Here is a 17,531-nt window from a genome sequence, read left to right as displayed (position 1 = left end):
TGTAGCCTCTCCCGTCGCGGAGCACAGGCTCCAGACGCGCAGGTTCAACAGCCATGGCTCACGGGCCTGGCCGCTCAGCATGTGGGATCTTCCCGGACTGGGGCACGAACCCACATCCCCTGCATCGGCAGGCGGACACTCAACCACTGTGCCACCAGGGAAGCCCTAAGGTTTATTTTTAAGAGTTTTATTTACTGGTAAAGATCTTTTAAGCCTCTGTTACAGCTTATACTTGTTGCTACAGTATGTTGTTTTAGAACACAGTGAAAAGTATTTACTTCAAAAGATTTTTTAAATTCCCAAATCTAAGAATGATAGGTCAATACAGTTAACCAGAACACATATACAGTCAAATTTCACTGTCTACCCTCTCCTTTTGGTAGGGGATAAAAACCAAATCACAAAACTTATCACCTGCATCTAACAGAAATTTTCTTTACATACAAAACCTAATCTGAAGTTTCTAGCACACATCTTAAACAATACCTGCAGTACTTACTCTAACTGTAGCTTCTAAAAATGAGAACTGGTGTACAGAATAAAGTAACATAGTGTTACAAGTTCTTAACGATTTGATTATGCTCAGCAGAGACTGCTTACAAAGATGGAAACAAAAATGTCACTTAAGCTGTAATTATTAGAAAAGTAAATTATCTACACATTTTACTCTTCGAGCATTACATTTAATTAATGTTTTATTGAAGTAACTCAACCTTAAATGCAAGCCCATTATTGAGAGAACAATTTCTATTAGGTATGCTAAAAATTTTATCCATTCATTCAACAAATATTTACTAAGCACTACTACTACTGTGTGCCAGACTCTGAATTGTTAGGGAAATAGTGAAACAGCATACTCATAGTATCTGCCTTCTGAGTAACCTCAGCTTTGTCTGGGTTTCTGCGAAGTGTGCTACCAGATAAATGGACAGTGGAAAAAAAATTTAAGAACCTAAACAGTTACCAAGTTAATTTCACATTTAGGATCTAAAATTAAAGTTATCTGAGTATATGTCCAAATCGCCCTTGCAATAATAAAAAAGTGAATAAAGAAATTGCCCACATTTTGATTTCTATAATGTTGTAATTATAAATAATTTAAATAAAATGCATCTGCAAACAGAATGAGTAGCTACAAGTATGTTTATATCAAATTATTACTTAATGAGACTATCATCCAGAGTGCTAAAAAAGAAAATACAGTATCTAATCACTCAACTGTACAGTCAAATGCTACAATTACAATTGTACATGGGGTTGCAGAATGTTCCAAAATAAAGGAAAAAAGTGTTTGAAAGACAATATTCAGAACGAGGACTGGATATTAGTCAGAAATGTTTGCTGAAGTTGATTAAGTTGATAAAGTGTCATCCATACGAACTTTTCTATAGATTAGCATGGCAGTTTAAAATAATGCTTACAGGGGGCGTCCCTGGTGGCGCAGTGGTGGAGAGTCCGCCTGCCGATGCGGGGGACACGGGTTCGTGCCCCGGTCCGGGAGGCTCCCACATGCCGCGGAGCGGCTGGGACCGTGAGCCATGGACGCTGAGCCTGCGCGTCGGGAGCCTGCGCGTCCGGAGCCTGTGCTCCGCAAGGGGAGAGGCCACAGCAGCGAGAGGCCCGCGTACCGCAAAGAAAAAAAAAAAAAAAAAGCCTACAAAGAATCTGATCTTAAGTTAACCTTTACTTGAGTTGAGTTAATGGTTCTTTCCTTTTTACCAGTATGGCCTTGTAGAGCACTTAAAATTTGTTAATTAATCATAAAACAAAGTTAAAACACAGCACTTTATTTCCTTAAACACTATAAAATTACAGAAACCCCAAAGAGCAGAAAATATAAACATTTTATTGCACAATCATTATAATTTTTACTATTTATACAGCTCACTGCTTTACATAGAACAAAATTATAAAAGGTAGGTAACTACTGTTATCCCACTTTACAGATACAGTCGACCCCTGAACAATATGGGTTTTAATAGCAAGGGTCCACTTATGCACGAATTTTTTTTTCAATAGTAAATACTACAGTACTACATGATCTGCAGTTGGCTGAATCCTTGGATGTGGAAGTGCAGATGAGGAGGAACCGCATATACGGAGAACCGATTATAAATTATACACAGATTTTCAACTGAGCGGAGGGCCAGCACCCCTAACCCCCGTGTTCAACTGTCAACTCCATGAGAAATGGACGTTTAGTGAGGCTGAATAAGCTAAAAAGAAATAGAGATGCAATATTAACCCAGACAGTCTGGCTCAAAACCCAAACGCTTAACCATATCACCACTCACAGATTAAAGGTTAAAAAAGGAAGAATTACTTGCAGGTTCATTCAAAAACCAATGTCACAAAAATGAAATTTTAAAAAATTTTAAATTTTTTTGAAAGTTAAAAAGGGAAAGACCAGTGTCACAAAGCTGCTAATAGCTATTTTTTTTTTTAATATTTATTTATTTGGCTGTGTTGGATCTTAGTTGCAGCACACGGGATCTTCGCTGTGGCATGCAGGATCTTTCGTTGTGGTACACGGGCTACAGAGTGTGCAAGCTCAGTAGTTGTGGCACGTAGGCTCCTAAGATGTGGTATGTGGGTTTAACTGCCCCGCAGCATGTGGGATCTTAGTTCCCGACCAGGGATCGAACCTGCATCTCTTGCATTCTAAGGTGGATTCTTAACCACTGGACCATCAAGGAAGTCCCCTAATAGCTATTTATTGACTTCACAGTAATTTCGTTCTTCTGGCAGACAACGCTGTTGACAAATCTAATGATTAGGTCATTGTTCTAATCTTACTTGTCTTCTCAACAAGATATGAAACATGACTATTCCCTCCTTCTTGAAAGTGTCGATGAACCACACTCCCCTCATCCTTGCCAACTCACTGGCTTATTGTTTTTGATCTCTTAAACTCCTAAATGCTGAAGTGAGTTATCAGGGTTCTATCTTGAGTTTCCTTTTCTCATCATTCTCCAGTTAAAAATCTTGAAATGGCTTCCTATTACACTGAGAATAAAATTTGGATATTATATTCTGGTTTACAAAGCCGTAAATGATAAGACCTGTAATTCTCTCTCCAACTTCAGTTTCTAACACTTGTCTCCATCACTCCACTATCCTTCAGCTACTCACGTGAAACTTGTTCCTATCTTAGGATATTAGTACTAGCTAGTCTCTCTGTCTAATCTTTGAATTCAAGGCCATTCTTTATCATTTAGATGTCACCAAAAATTTCAACTCCTCAGAACTCCCTGACCACTTAAAACGCTAAAATAATCTCTTAAGTCACTCTCTAGTCCATCACTGTACTTAAATTCTCTACAAAATAGTTCTACCATCTATAAATTATACTTTCTTATATTTTTATTTGTTTACTCAATGTCTATCTTATATTAGAATGTAGACTTCATGAGGACAGAGACCTAATCTGCCTTGTTCACTATGAAAGCTATAGCTTGTTTCTCACTACAATTTAGGCACAGTAAAAATTTTGCATTTCAAAGAGTTCAGAGACCTGTGAAAATCTATTCATAGATCTCTTGGATATTTAAAGACTCCAGGTTAAGAAAGTCTAACCTACATTAGTGTTTCATGAATCTTAGAATTACAGCAAGTATTTGGAGATTTACTACATATCCAGCACAGTAGAATACAGAAAACAGGCAGAAAATATGGTCAACATCAGTTTTACAGACTTAAAATACCTCACTGCTCTCCCACGTGATTTCAGATCAGTGCTGTTATAACAAATTTTCCAAATTATTCTGTCATAACAAGAACTATTTAAAACAGAATCCTAAATCATTGATAAAAGATACCTTAGAGAACATCTAGTTATAGCCTAATTTTTCAAGATGAGGTAACTAACATTTATTTTTATGTCTATCAGTAATAAGTGTTATTAAGCTTTTTCAAACACCTCTTTTCATTTAATCTTTAAAACCCAAAGAAGTTGGAATCATTTTCCTTCTTCTCACAGAGAAATAAAATAACATTCAGAGAATTTGTCCACGGTCATACAGGTAGTAAGTGGCAAAGTCAAAACACATCAACTTCAGTCCAGTACTTGACATTCAAGTGTATGCACTTTCCACTATACCAACTTGACATGGAGGATACCAAAGACAAGTAAAAGAGCTTCACTCAAAGTCATACAGCTTAATAATGGCAGAGCCAGGATCAGAAAGTTTCCTGAATCCTACTTTTAGTATCCCCTGCTCCCCCACTGGATTACGTTGAACATAAAGCCATCACTGAATATCTGAAAGATTAAAAAATATCATTGCATATTAAAACTACAGTTAACAATATCTGGCACAGATTAAGGTATCCATCAACCTTGGAAATGCTACATAAAGCTGTTTATATACAACATGCTCATTCTTGTAGGAATAAGAGCCATGACTTATCAGATTCTTAAAGATGTGTTTTGTTTGGAGAGGGAGGGGAAGGGAAGATAAGAATCACTGATCCAGGCATATTGAAATAAAATAACTGTTGAAAACTTAAGAATATAGAAAAAATAAAAGCAATAATTTATAAGAACATATATTTTCTCTGTATTTACACCACAATCTCATCAGACTCTTAAAAAAAGGTTAAGTAATATATGATCACGTGGGTCAAAAATAATTTTAATAATTACAGTGAAATATCTCCCTCCCAGGGCTGTCTCCCACCTCTCTAGTCCTCATTCCCACCCCACCTCCACAGATAAGCCATTATACTTTCCTTTTAGTTTCTTTATCCAAATTGGTTTATTTACAAATATATATTAAGTGGCAAAAAAGGATTTTAATGCTACTATTTACAACTCTTCTCTTTCTTCATTAAACCAGTTTTTCTGAGAAATTATACCCAGAAATCTTTTTTCCATTCCCAGTAAAAATTAAACATTAGCTACTTGCAAAAAAATTTTTATTGGTCTTTATTACATGCCCAGTATTGGAGATAAAAAATAGTTAGCAAATCATTCCAAGTCTGCATGGGGCTAACATTATTTCCTTCATTAGCTACACAAACAATAATGATACAACTAAATAACATGACTGCAAGTTATGGTAAATGATATGCAGGTAAGGGACAGGGAGATATAAGCACATTTAACTGAGATAATCTAACCAAATGGGGGTGAGGTTGTGGGTAGGGTATTGCTTCCCTGCAGAAGTGATATGTTAAGATTTGAAGACAAAGGCTGAATAAAAGTTATGGAAAGAATAATACGTAATATGTGTATGTAGATTTTAGGTAAAGGAAAAGCATAACCACAGGTTCTGAGACTAGACAGAATATAATACAATTGGGGAGCTTGAAAAAAACCAAAGCAACAGGGAAGCCAGAAACAAAACAAAACAAGACAAAACAAAATAAACAGAGAGCAAAAGAGAAAGATATGAGATGAGACTAAAGAATTAGAAGGAACCAAAAACTACAGGATCTTTTAACTCATAGTTTGGTATTTGGTCATAATGTGAAGAGTAATGTGAAGGCACTGAAGAGGCAGGAGGTGACCCACTTTACTGTTTCTAATACAGGGTATGCCTATACTATGAAAACATATGGAATAATTAAAAAGAGAATTAGTTAAGCATGTAGAAACGTTAAGTAAAAGCAAAACTATAAGACCAATAAATACGATGTCATTTGTGTTAGGGAAAAAAATCCTATGTATTAGTCTTGGTATTAATGAATATAAATGGATGAAGAAAAAGGTCTGGAAAGATACCTAACAAACTTAACAGCAGTTACACAGTTGGGCAACTTACAAAATGTATATAATCACGAATTACTTATATAAGTGCAAAAAATTTGAAAGAATGAAAATAAGAGAAGAGCACAATTAGAACACAATTTAGGCTCTAAGATAAATTACTATAAGGCTATTCAAAATATTTTTCCTTATAAAATTGACCTTTTACAAATTTGGACAGCCAAATCATCAAAACTTATTTCTTTTTAAAATTAATTAAAAACGCTTTAATAACTTTTCTAGAATTTATGTTTCAAAGAACTAGTATAATTTATTACTTTTATGTATCATTTCCATCTGTATTAACCTAGTAAAATGAAGTATAGAGTTCTAACCTCTTAAATTTTCCAGTAAAATAGTTCTTAGAGATATATAACAAACTTGATAGAGTTAACATTCAGAATCAGCACCCATATCGTCACTAAAAATATAAGCATTTGTCTAACCATAAAGATAGGTTTGAGAGACTAAGGGGAAAATAGTATTTTAAAAGTTTGATTTCGCCTAGGAAAGTTGATGGTTAAGAACAGTAAGTCGCTCTTTGATGATTCTATTTCAATCATCAAAGCCATAAACCAAAGATTTTTTAAAGGCTACAAAGTGTCATCAATTGTAGTTATTAGGTCTAAGAAGAATTTCCACTTCCTCATTCTTTAAACATCTTTCTCCAAAGTCATCTTTCCAAACATTCTCCAAGCTTCTCAAAGACAGTTGTTCAACCACAAAACATATCTAAACCACACAGGACATATGGCTTTGTGGATGTAATAAACAAACATTCTTTCAGTCAAGAGTAAACATATGAGATAAAATTACTAAATACCAACATTCAGATTCTTTAAACTTCTTCAGAGTAAGGTTTTGTCAAAAAAAAAAATTTTATTAATTAATGCACATGTGCTCAACGTCTGCAGATAAATAGTTATGTGTTAGGGGTCAGCCCAAATCTAGCTTATTAGGAATAATGCTACTGGAACCTTCCTAATCATAAACAGAGCATGAATGATGAATCCTCTTTATGTCTTAAAAAATCCAAGACTGACTCTGCTGTTCAGTGTTCAGAGCAATGGTTAACTTTCCCATTAGTTTACCATAAGGTCTACTCTCCTATGTAAATGACAACAATTAGTGATCTTACTGTTCATAATTCATAATAGATAATTCAGAATACACACAAATTAAATAGCAATCAGTCCAACCTTGAAGAAAGCCCAAATTAAAAAAATATAACTTCCCCCCAAAAATATACATTTTTACACCAGTAGGTGGGTGCATAGACAGCATTTAAAAGGTTGTTTTATTTGCCTTCTTCATGTCATTGATAGGAGCTACAATACAGAATCTGACATTTGACATTTTACTACGTCATCCCAACTTCTAAGTTCTGATTAAAACTCAAAAGAAAAATATCTATACTTTTATGTTAATAAAATTAATCAATATGATCATTAGACTTTTTTCAGAGCTTATTTCTTTTTTACAAAGAAATAAGATCTTATCAGAGTAAGAAAATTATTTCCATGAACAGTAAACAATAAGACCAGTGACTCATTCCACCAGCTAAGTGACTAGTTTGCAGACATCAAACTCTAAGTCTCGTAGCTGCCTTGTAGTTACTCAATTCAAATCCATGCCTCTGCAAAATAACAAACAACTACATGTTGTGAGCCTTAAGGTTTAAGCGTGATTAAACCAATTCCCAAAGAGCTACTACAGACAAAATTATGATGACACGATGCATAACAGAGCTTGGGTTTCTGAAAGTAAATCATGTGTCAGGCCTTATGCTAGGTGTTTTCAGGTGCTTCTCTCATTTAAATGTCTACCACAAATCTAAACCACAATACAAATCACCACCAGTAACCAGTTATTTGTTAAGCACCAACTAGGTGTCAGCACTTTCAGTGCTCTATATACTGTATCTAATTAAGTAAATGTTCACCACAATACTGTAATGTAATTATTATCTCCATTTTAAAGATAAAGAATCCAAAATTCAGAGAATTACCCAAAGACATAAAGCTAGTAAGTGGCAGGACTATGATTCAAACTCAGTCCAGCCTAACTCACAAGCTGGTACTTTTAAATTCTGTAATCTGTGCCACTTACAGGTGAAAGTTAATACTCATTAAGGCAAGGGAGCTTTTAGGGGTGATGGAAATGTTCTAAAATTGAATTGTGTTGATGGTTGCACAATTCTGAAAATTTTCTAAGCATCACTGAACTGTGCACTTAAAATAAGTAAATTTTACAGTATGTAAATTATACTTTAATAAAACTGTTAAATAGTCATTAAACGTTTTTTATAAACTCTTAGTTTTCAAATTTTTAATGTAATTTTTGCGGTGCGCGGGCCTCTCACCGTTGCGGCCCCTCCCGCTGCGGAGCACAGGCTCTGGACGCGCAGGCTCAGCAGCCATGGCTCACGGGCCCAGACACTCCGCAGCACGCGGTATCCTCCTTGGACCGGGGCACAAACCCGCGTCCCCTGCATCGGCAGGCGGACTCTCAACCACTGTGCCACCAGGGAAGTCCTAATGTAATAATTTAAAAATATAAAGACACCTTTCAGATTGTTCTATGAGCACAGCAATAACCCTACTAAATAAATTATACTTGCTTTGAAGATTTCATTTAAATGTTACAAACTGACATTTTAAAAATTGTTAAAAAGTTATTACTTACCATCTCCTCTATTAAGGTTCATTTTATGTGTCTCTGATTTAGAGGAAGAAATATGAAAATTGAAATTCATCAAGTATCTACTCTGGCCTAGTCACTCCTCTGAGGCATTTTTATACCAATTTTATACCTGTTTTGAGCTTCAGCAGCATTAAATAACTTGCCCAAAGCTAATAAATTTTTGAGCTGAAACTAAAACTCAGTTCTTATGTGAATTTAAAGTGTAAGTTGCCCTGAGTAAGATATTACATCAAACAAACAAAACCTTATTGTCTCTACGAAGAAAATCTTAGATCTCCTTTGATCCCATCCTACCCCATGAGATGCGTTTAACTATTATTTTTGGCCTTAACTTAATTTGCCATTTCTCTGGGACACTTCCATAGCAACCAACAAGCAGGGAAACATCAGAGAAGAGAAAAATGTTAACTATCTTGAAAAATAAAGTTAAAGCAGAAAATAAAAACAAAAAGAATAAAAATAAATGAAGGCTTATTATAACACTACTCAGTGTTATAATTCTCAGCAGAGTATTAATTAATTTACAGATGAAACTGTGATTTTTGGATGTTCAAGGTTTTTCCAGCAATAATACCCTGTGAAGACCCAATTTTGATTGTAAAAATACTTCTTCCTAAAATAAACAGATTGAATTGTAACCCTATATTGTACACATCATCCTAGATATAAATAACTTAATACACTAATGTCAGTACAAATATTGACAAATACTTGGGACAAGTATAAAGAGAAGGGCTTCTGATTTAGAGGAGGAAACACCTGGAAAATAGAACTTGATAAAGAAGGGTTGAGAAAGCTACAAAGGGCTAATTTAGGTGGCTTACTTTCCTAGTGTTCAGAAAGACAAAAAGAAACACGTCTACCTCCAACCTAATGCCAAATTTAGAAGAAGAAACAGTAAGGAAGAATAAAACCATTCACAGAGAAAATGCCTGATCTGAAGTTGAAACACTGCAAGTGAAGGACAGTTTCTAACTTTGTGTACATAGTTTGAAGCTCCAGGTTTCTCTTCTACATATAGCAAAGTTCCACACTGTGTGTAAAATGTACTCCACTGAATAGGACATCAGAGTTATTAAAGAGGTAGTAGAACGAAAAGGCCAGACTCAAAAGCATCATCTTCAAAGGAACTGTGAGGCAGTAGGCAGGGAAAGTGACCTGTTATAGCAAAACATGAAAAGGTTATTTTTTCAGTTTTTGCATTAATATTCTGCTGAATATTACATACACTGTATGTAAATATGTCCTCACCATTTAGTGGCAGTCCAAACATCAAGGACATAATAAGAACTAATAACCAAAATCAGACATTTTGGAATACGCTAAGCATTTTAGTTGATCTGTTATCATGTCAACTGCTTTCAAATTAAATGCAAGTGTCTGAAAATTGTTTTCTTTGTGAAAATTGATCTCTTCTTAATAATAACACTTGCTAAAAAACAATAACACCACCAATAACAATGCATAGGAACTGTTTTGAGCTCTTTCTATGTATTAATTCATTTTACTCTAAAAATTAAATATCCTAAAAAAAAGAAAAAGAAAATAAGCTTAAAAAAAAAGAAAGAAAACTGATGCCTGCTTAATTAAGGCTCTTTTCTAAACCATAAAGATAACTCACTGCCAATACAAAAGATACATGAATAAAATTTGAAGGCTAGGCCAAATATTTAAACAAGACTTTAAATAGTTTCTCAGGTCACATTTTGAAATCCATCCTCCTGCTAGAATAACGGCTCCTTTTTAAGGAGGAAGTTTGCTCCACCTATCCCCAGAAGTTATCTTGAAACACAATGACAAATCTGATTGGCAAGTCCTCAGTAATCTTGAATGTAGGGGAAAATGGTCACAATGAAAAGAAAACTTAACTTGTCTCATAAATTTATATTTCAGATTGTTAAATACTAATCTATAAAGCTCCTGAGAAATCCAGTGAAACTGAGACATTTTAAGACAGAGGTCCCCAACCCCCAGGCCACAGACTGGTGCTGGTCTGTGGCCTGTTAGGAACTGGGCCACACAGCAGGAGGTGAGTGGCAAGCAAGCGAGTGAAGCTTCATCTGTATTTACAGCCACTCTCCATTGCTTGCATTACCACCTGAGCTCCACCTCCTGTCAGATCAGCAGCAACATTAGATTCTCATAGGAGCGCAAACCCTACTGTGAACTGCACACGCGAGAGATCTAGGTTGCACGCTCCTTATGAGAATCTAATGCCTGATGATCTGAGGTGGAGTTGAGATGGTGATGCTAGCGCCGGGGAGCGGCTGCAAATATAGATTATCATTAGCAGAGAGGTCTGACTGTACAGAAACCATAATAAATCAACTGCTTTCAGATTCATATCAAAACACTATCAGAGACTTCCCTGGTGACGCAGTGGTTAAGGATCTGCCTGCCAATGCAGGGGACACAGGTTCAAGCCCCGGTCCAGGAAGATCCCACATCCCGTGGAACAAGCAAGCCAGTGCGCCACAACTACCGAGCCTGCACTCTAGAGCCTGCGAGTCACAACTACTGAGCCCACGCGCCACAACTATTGAAGCCCAGGCACTCTAGGGCCTGTGCTCCGCAACAAGAGAAGCCACCGCAATAAGAAGCCCGTGCACCACAATGAAGAGTAGCCCCCGCTTGCTGCAACTAGAGAAAGCCCACATGCAACATCGAAGATGCAATGCAGCCAAAAAATAAAAATAAATAAATTAAAAAAAATAAAAAACCCTATCAGTGAGTGGCAAGTGAAAACGAGCTCGGGGCTCCCACTGATTCTGCATTATGGTGAGTTGTAAAATTATTTCATTATATATTATAATATAATGATAATAGAAATAAAGTGCACAGTAAATGTAATGTGATTGAACCATCCCAAACCCACCCCCCCCACCCGGTTTGTGGAAAAATTGTCTTCCATGAAACTGGTCCCTGGTGCCAAAAAGGTTGGGGACTGCTGTTTTAAGGGACAACACTAATATTCTGTTTTTTCAATGTATCCCAATTTACTAGTTCTTTCCTCACCAGCATGCTTAAATGTTTCTGCAGAGGAGCTAAAAAAACCCAAAAACTAGAAACAAAACCAAAAACATACCACATTTCTATCTCCACCCTGTCTTATTTAATCAAAAAAATAAAAAAAAAAGTCACTCAATCCCTGTCCCTGTTCCTGTCTTCTTCTAGTCTCTATTCTCTTCTCCCACACCTTTCAGTTTGCAAACTATCACTTTATTCCAACCACGATTTTGAAACTATTCTTAACAAGTATATCAACAACCTTCTTATGAAATACAACAGTCACATCTCAGTCCTTATCTCCTTTCTTTCTATACAGCATTTAATAATGCTGACCAGTTACTCCTGCAAATGCTGTCCCTCTGGGGCTTCTATAACAGCACACTGTCCAGGTATTCCACTAATTAACAGGCCACTCCTTACGTGTCCCTGTTGAAGGCTTCTCCTTCTCTGCCCATCCTTGGAATATATGTGGCTCTTCAGAATTCCTTCCTCAATTCTCTTCTCTACAAAATTTCCCTCAGTGACTTCAACTATTTTCAACTTTCGACTACCAACTAGATACTGATGACTTCCAAAAGTTCAAGCCTCTCTTCTGAGTGCCAGGGTCACATAACCAGTTGGCTACTAGTCATCCATGTCCAACTGGGGTCTCAAACCATCTCAACTTTACCAAACTTTTTGTTCCCTATGTTAATGATTGGGTGACTTACTTGTTGACAGAAGCATAGGGAACATCCTTCACTATTCACTTTTCCTCAAACCTGCTCCCCCCCTCAACTAATCAGTCATCATGTCCCATTCATTTTATTTCTTTAATGTTTCTTGAAACCTTCCCATCCATTCCTAAATCCTTACATTAGGCTGCCAACCTCTCTTACCTGGATTACTGTGACAATTTCTTATGTGGTATCCATGTTAAAGGTATCCTCAACAGAGAAAGCCACTACTTGCTAGACTGTAAGTCCCTTAAAATCAGAGAATGTCTTGGGTTTTCTTCCTCTCTTGCTATTTTCTCTATGGTTCTAATACAGAAGAAGCCAGACAATATACATTAGCAAAGCTATCAAGCTGGAATATTTATGTTTTTGCCAATAGAAAGTCAACTGGGCTAACAGAAAGCTGCTAGGGAAGGAACCTAGGGCCTTTCCAAAAGTAACATGCACAGATAAACAAAAATATATAACACAAGAATAACACTATAAACCAACTAGACTTGAAAGACATCCACAGAATGCTCAGTACAACAATAGGGGAATTATTTTCAAGTGCTTACAGAACATTCTCCAAGATAGATCATATGCTAGACCATAAAACAAGTCTCAATAAATTTAAAAGGATTGAAATCATAAACATTATAGTCTCTGCATACAATGGAATGAAATTACAAACAGAAAATAACTTTAACTCACAAATACAGGGAAATTAAACAACATACTGCTAAATAACCAGTAAGTCAAAGAAGAAATCAAAAGGGAAATTAGAAAATACTTTGAAATGAATGAAAATGAAGACACACCATACCAAAACTCATGGGATGCAACCAAAGCAAGGCTTAGATGGATATTTATAGCTTTAACTGTTTATATTAAAAAAGAAGAAAGTCTCAAATCAATAATCTTACTTTCCACCTTAAGCACTGGGGAAAAAAGATACCTAACATCAGCAACATGATGACAAATTCTCTGTGGCCAAAATATAAACTCTGAATTTAATATTATTAGCAAGTGATGCCAATTTTAGATGATTTCTTCCCTAAACACTACAAAACAGAAACTTATAAACAAAAGACATTAAAAGCTTAAAAACCCAAGTATTCTTATATCCCAAACAGTTTAATATTAATTAGTTTATGAGGTGTAAATGCAATTTTTAAAAATCTTGACAGTTCCTTTTTACAATGAACACACACATTTCCACTTTGGAAGAGGGAGGTGGGGAGATAACTCAAGGCTTAGGTACCCAAATATAAAACCTAGGTTTTCGTTTTATATTTTAAGCAGACAACTTCTAATATGAGCAAATGAGTCTTAATACATCAAAGCTGGCAAACAGAGGAAAAACTTCTCAATTTTCGTTATCTTTCAGAGGGCCTCTGGGACACCACTTATTAGTAGCAAACTATGCTGGCATTCCTATCTTTGAAGGAGATTATCACAGGTTCAGGTAATAAGTGAGCAATACAAGCAAATGGAGATTTAAAGGAATGGCAAATTCTAAAATAACAATAGAATTTACTATGGGTCAAAACATTCTAAAAACTTAAAGTGCATTATCTTTTTTTTTTGCATTAACTTTTAATACTCATAATAACCTTGCAAAATATTATCACACCCTTGAGAAAATCAGGGCCCAGAAAAGTTAAGCAATGTTCTTAAGGTCTCACAGCCAGTAAGGGGTAGAGTTGAGATTCCAACCCAGGTTTGTCTAACTTTACTATTTTAAGACCTTCTCTTTAGGTTTCTTAATCATTTGTTGTGGTAGTCTGCAAGGATGGCCACAATTCCTCCCATCCCTGTAGCTATGCCCCTTTGTAATTTGACTTTGCCGCTCTTTCTATCAAGAGATAGAATCTTTTCCCCCACACTTTGAATCTGGGTGGCCTTGACTTATTTTGAATACTGTAGTTGAATATAGCATTAGTGATGTTTGGAGAGCTTCACAGCATAGGCCTCAAGAAACCTTGCAACTTCCACTCTTGGAACATGGTGCCACTATGTGAGAAGGCTTGAGCTAGACCTGAGCTGAGACCAACAGAACAGAGAAAAACTGTCCCAGCTCAGACCCCTAGAACAATCAGCCCCAATTTTAGCTGCCAGATGAATGAAGCTGCATGAGTGACCTCAGTGTAGACCAGCAGCAGAACCACCTGTGGCTAACTTAGCCCCATGCACTAACTCAGAATTGTAAGCAAATAAAATGGTTGTTGTTTTAAGCCACTAAGTTTTGGGGTGGTTTGTTAATCAATAATAGATATCTGATTGTTTATATAATCAAGACACAATTTTACATTTATAAATTTCATCATAGCCTTTTGAGAAAAGAGTAATACTGAATGAAAAACTGACACTGGAATGTGAAAGGTTCCCTCAGTTGAATTACAAAGTTTTCATAGAATGAATCTATTCTCTTTTTTTAAGGCCTAAAAATTACTAATATATATAAGTACCTTCACAAACACAACATGCCTAAATTTAGCTCCTTATTCTTGCAGCATAAATTATCAGCAACTACAGGGAAGAGCATTCAAATGTACCAAAACGGTAATATTTTCAAAGCACAGCATGGATAACAAATCCTTTAGACTTAAAAATACATACTACTGGGCTTCCCTGGTGACGCAGTGGTTGAGAGTCCGCCTGCCGATGCAGGGACACGGGTTCGTGCCCCGGTCTGGGAGGCTCCCACATGCCACGGAGTGGCTGGGCCCGTGAGCCATGGCCTCTGAGCCTGCGCGTCTGGAGCCTGTGCTCCGCAGCGGGAGAGGCCACAACAGTGAGAGGCCCGCGTACAGCAAAAAAAAAAAAAAAAAAAAAAAAAGTACTACTTAGGCTCAATTTAAATCTATCTGAAACTTCGTATTACATTCTAACCGAATATAAATTGTCATCTGTGTAACAGTCCTCCATGTCGACGTGCCAGGGCAGCACTATTAACTCTTAATATTGAAAATGATTCAAATACTCCCCAAGTTGTTGGTCTTTACTGGTTACGATATAAAGAAAAACTTAACCTCCCTTACCAGTATCACCTTAGTCATCTTCAGCAAGTTATAATTGTTTTCACCTACCTACAACTTCTTTATATACTCCTCAAATCTTTCCCCCTCTATCCCAAAACTGTGGGAGGGGGGAATGGGATTTGAGTGCTAAGCACTTACAAATCATCTCATTCAATCCTCAAACAACCTTCTGAGATATCTCCTCTACTTTATCGATGAAGGAAAGAAAGAAAACTGAAAACATTTACTTGGATAATTTAGTGATCTAGTCGTAATTTGAACCTACACTTGTCCAACTCCAAATCCTGTACTTTTCCCACTGTCTTCCAACTTTCAGCAGCTGTAATTTTTTTTTTTTTTTTCAGTACGCGGGCCTCTCACTGTTGTGGCCTCTCCAGTTGCAGAGCACAGGCTCCAGATGCGCAGGCTCAGCGGCCATGGCTCACGGGCCCAGCCGCTCCGCGGCATGTGGGATCTTCCCAGACTGGGGCACAAACCCATGTCCCCTGCATCGGCAGGCGGACTCTCAACGACTGCGCCACCAGGGAAGCCCTAATCTTAATCTTATAAATATTTTAAGATACTTAATGTATTGAAATATAACATACACACATAAAAAGTATACAGATCAAGAGTGTTCAGCTCAATGAACATAGTAAGCAAAGTGAGCATACTTGTATACCCAAGATATAGAACATTACCAGCACCCCAGAAAGTCCCCTCACCATCCCTCCCAATCATTATCTCTTTATTCTTCCTCAAAGGCCACTACTATCCTAACTTCTAATGCTATAGATTACTTTTACCTGTTTTAAAATTCTATGTAATGAATCATCAGTATGTGTTTTGTATTTTGGCTTCTTTCACTCAACATATTTGTTAGATTGTTCTACATTTATATCACTAAGCTGTTACAAAACACTCCAGTTCAATCTACCACAGTTAGAAAGCTACCCTTCATGAACTCAATTTTGGAGTAGTGATGACACTTGGATTTGGAATGTAGCAGATTTCTGGTGCTGAACTGGAAGAAAAAAAACAAGTATCAATAACAAAAACTGGGAACAAAGAATTCCCTCTTTACTCAAGAAAACAAAGCAGCACATGTGTCACACTAATAGCCCCTACTGCTTTACTTTTACTTGTTTCTGCTTTTTTTCTGAGGGAGCTTGTGTCCTAGACTTCCTTGTGGCACTTGGTAGATACCATAGGGCTCTGACTGATTCTAGAACAGGACAGCAAAGAGAAAACATGCAGATTATTCAGAATAGGCAAGCTGCATATGGAGCATACTTCTTTTGCAATGGTTGGGTGATATGTAGTGTATACTATGACCTAGGGAATTTTTGTGTTAAAGATATAATCTAACATATTTAATAATAGTAAAATAACAATAATGTTAGTATTATTAAACTGTCCCCATAATCTACTGGCCAAGGTTTAAGGACATTTTTTTATCACTGTTTATTTTTATGGAATATGCCTGAAAGAATTCCAACTATCTCCAATGATTTTCAATTGCGCATACTTGAAAAATAATGCTTAAAAAGAAAAAAAAAAAAGGATAGACTCATTTTCCATTTTAGAACTACTTCTAGACTGTCATCCCAGACAATATTTCATTTTGATTTTAAAAGAATGAACGAATTGCTACATGGAGTCCAAACACAGAAGCCTATAATAATGTATGTCATTTACACATATCAAGTGGTTTGAAACAGTTATATAAATTGTAGGAAGATATTTTGCTGTTCCCAAGTAGTAGCTACTGTTAGAAAACCTATTGATTTGTTGCTACAATGTCAGAATTAAACATAAAACACTTCCTCCAATATATGTAACGAAGATCTTTTAAGGTATAAATTCGTCCTTAGGTTTATGTAGTGTATTACAGGGAACAGAGGATAAAAGAATGGGACAAGCCTAACTGCTGTGGGTTTCCACAATAAACAAATAAATCTACTATTATTACACTCTATTCTTTGGTAAAATAGGGAGCCTTGCTTTCTTATCTTAAATTACGAACAATTTGTCCCGCTCTTCTCCTAACCCTGAACCTTTTTCCCATTTCCCTACACATATTACTATGTGAATTCCCTTAGGGAAGGCCTTACTTGATCACCTTATTTAAAATTGATCCCTCAACCCTAATCACACTACCACCACAATCTGTGCTTCCCATCTCTTTCCTGATTAATTTTTCTCCACAATACTTCTCACCATCCAATATGCTTTATTTTAGTTATTTTGTTACAGTGTGGACCCACCACTACTAAAATGTAAGCTCCATGAAGACAGGGATTTTCAATTGTTTCTATCTCTAATCTTTTTTGAGTATATTTTATATGACAG

The 17,531-nt window shown here is 36.3% G+C and overlaps 1 protein-coding gene across 4 annotated transcripts in view; it reads right to left on the bottom strand.

Annotated features, from left to right (window-relative positions):
• Window positions 1–17,531, bottom strand: part of RC3H1 (ring finger and CCCH-type domains 1) — a 104,122-nt gene that overhangs the window by 73,048 nt on the left and 13,543 nt on the right. The window lies entirely within an intron of this gene.

This window comes from Tursiops truncatus, chromosome 1 (assembly GCF_011762595.2).
Source record: "Tursiops truncatus isolate mTurTru1 chromosome 1, mTurTru1.mat.Y, whole genome shotgun sequence".
NCBI classification, from domain to species: domain Eukaryota; kingdom Metazoa; phylum Chordata; class Mammalia; order Artiodactyla; family Delphinidae; genus Tursiops; species Tursiops truncatus.
The sequence above is the reverse complement of the archived record's forward strand: the minus strand, read 5'-3'. Positions and strand labels throughout refer to the sequence as shown.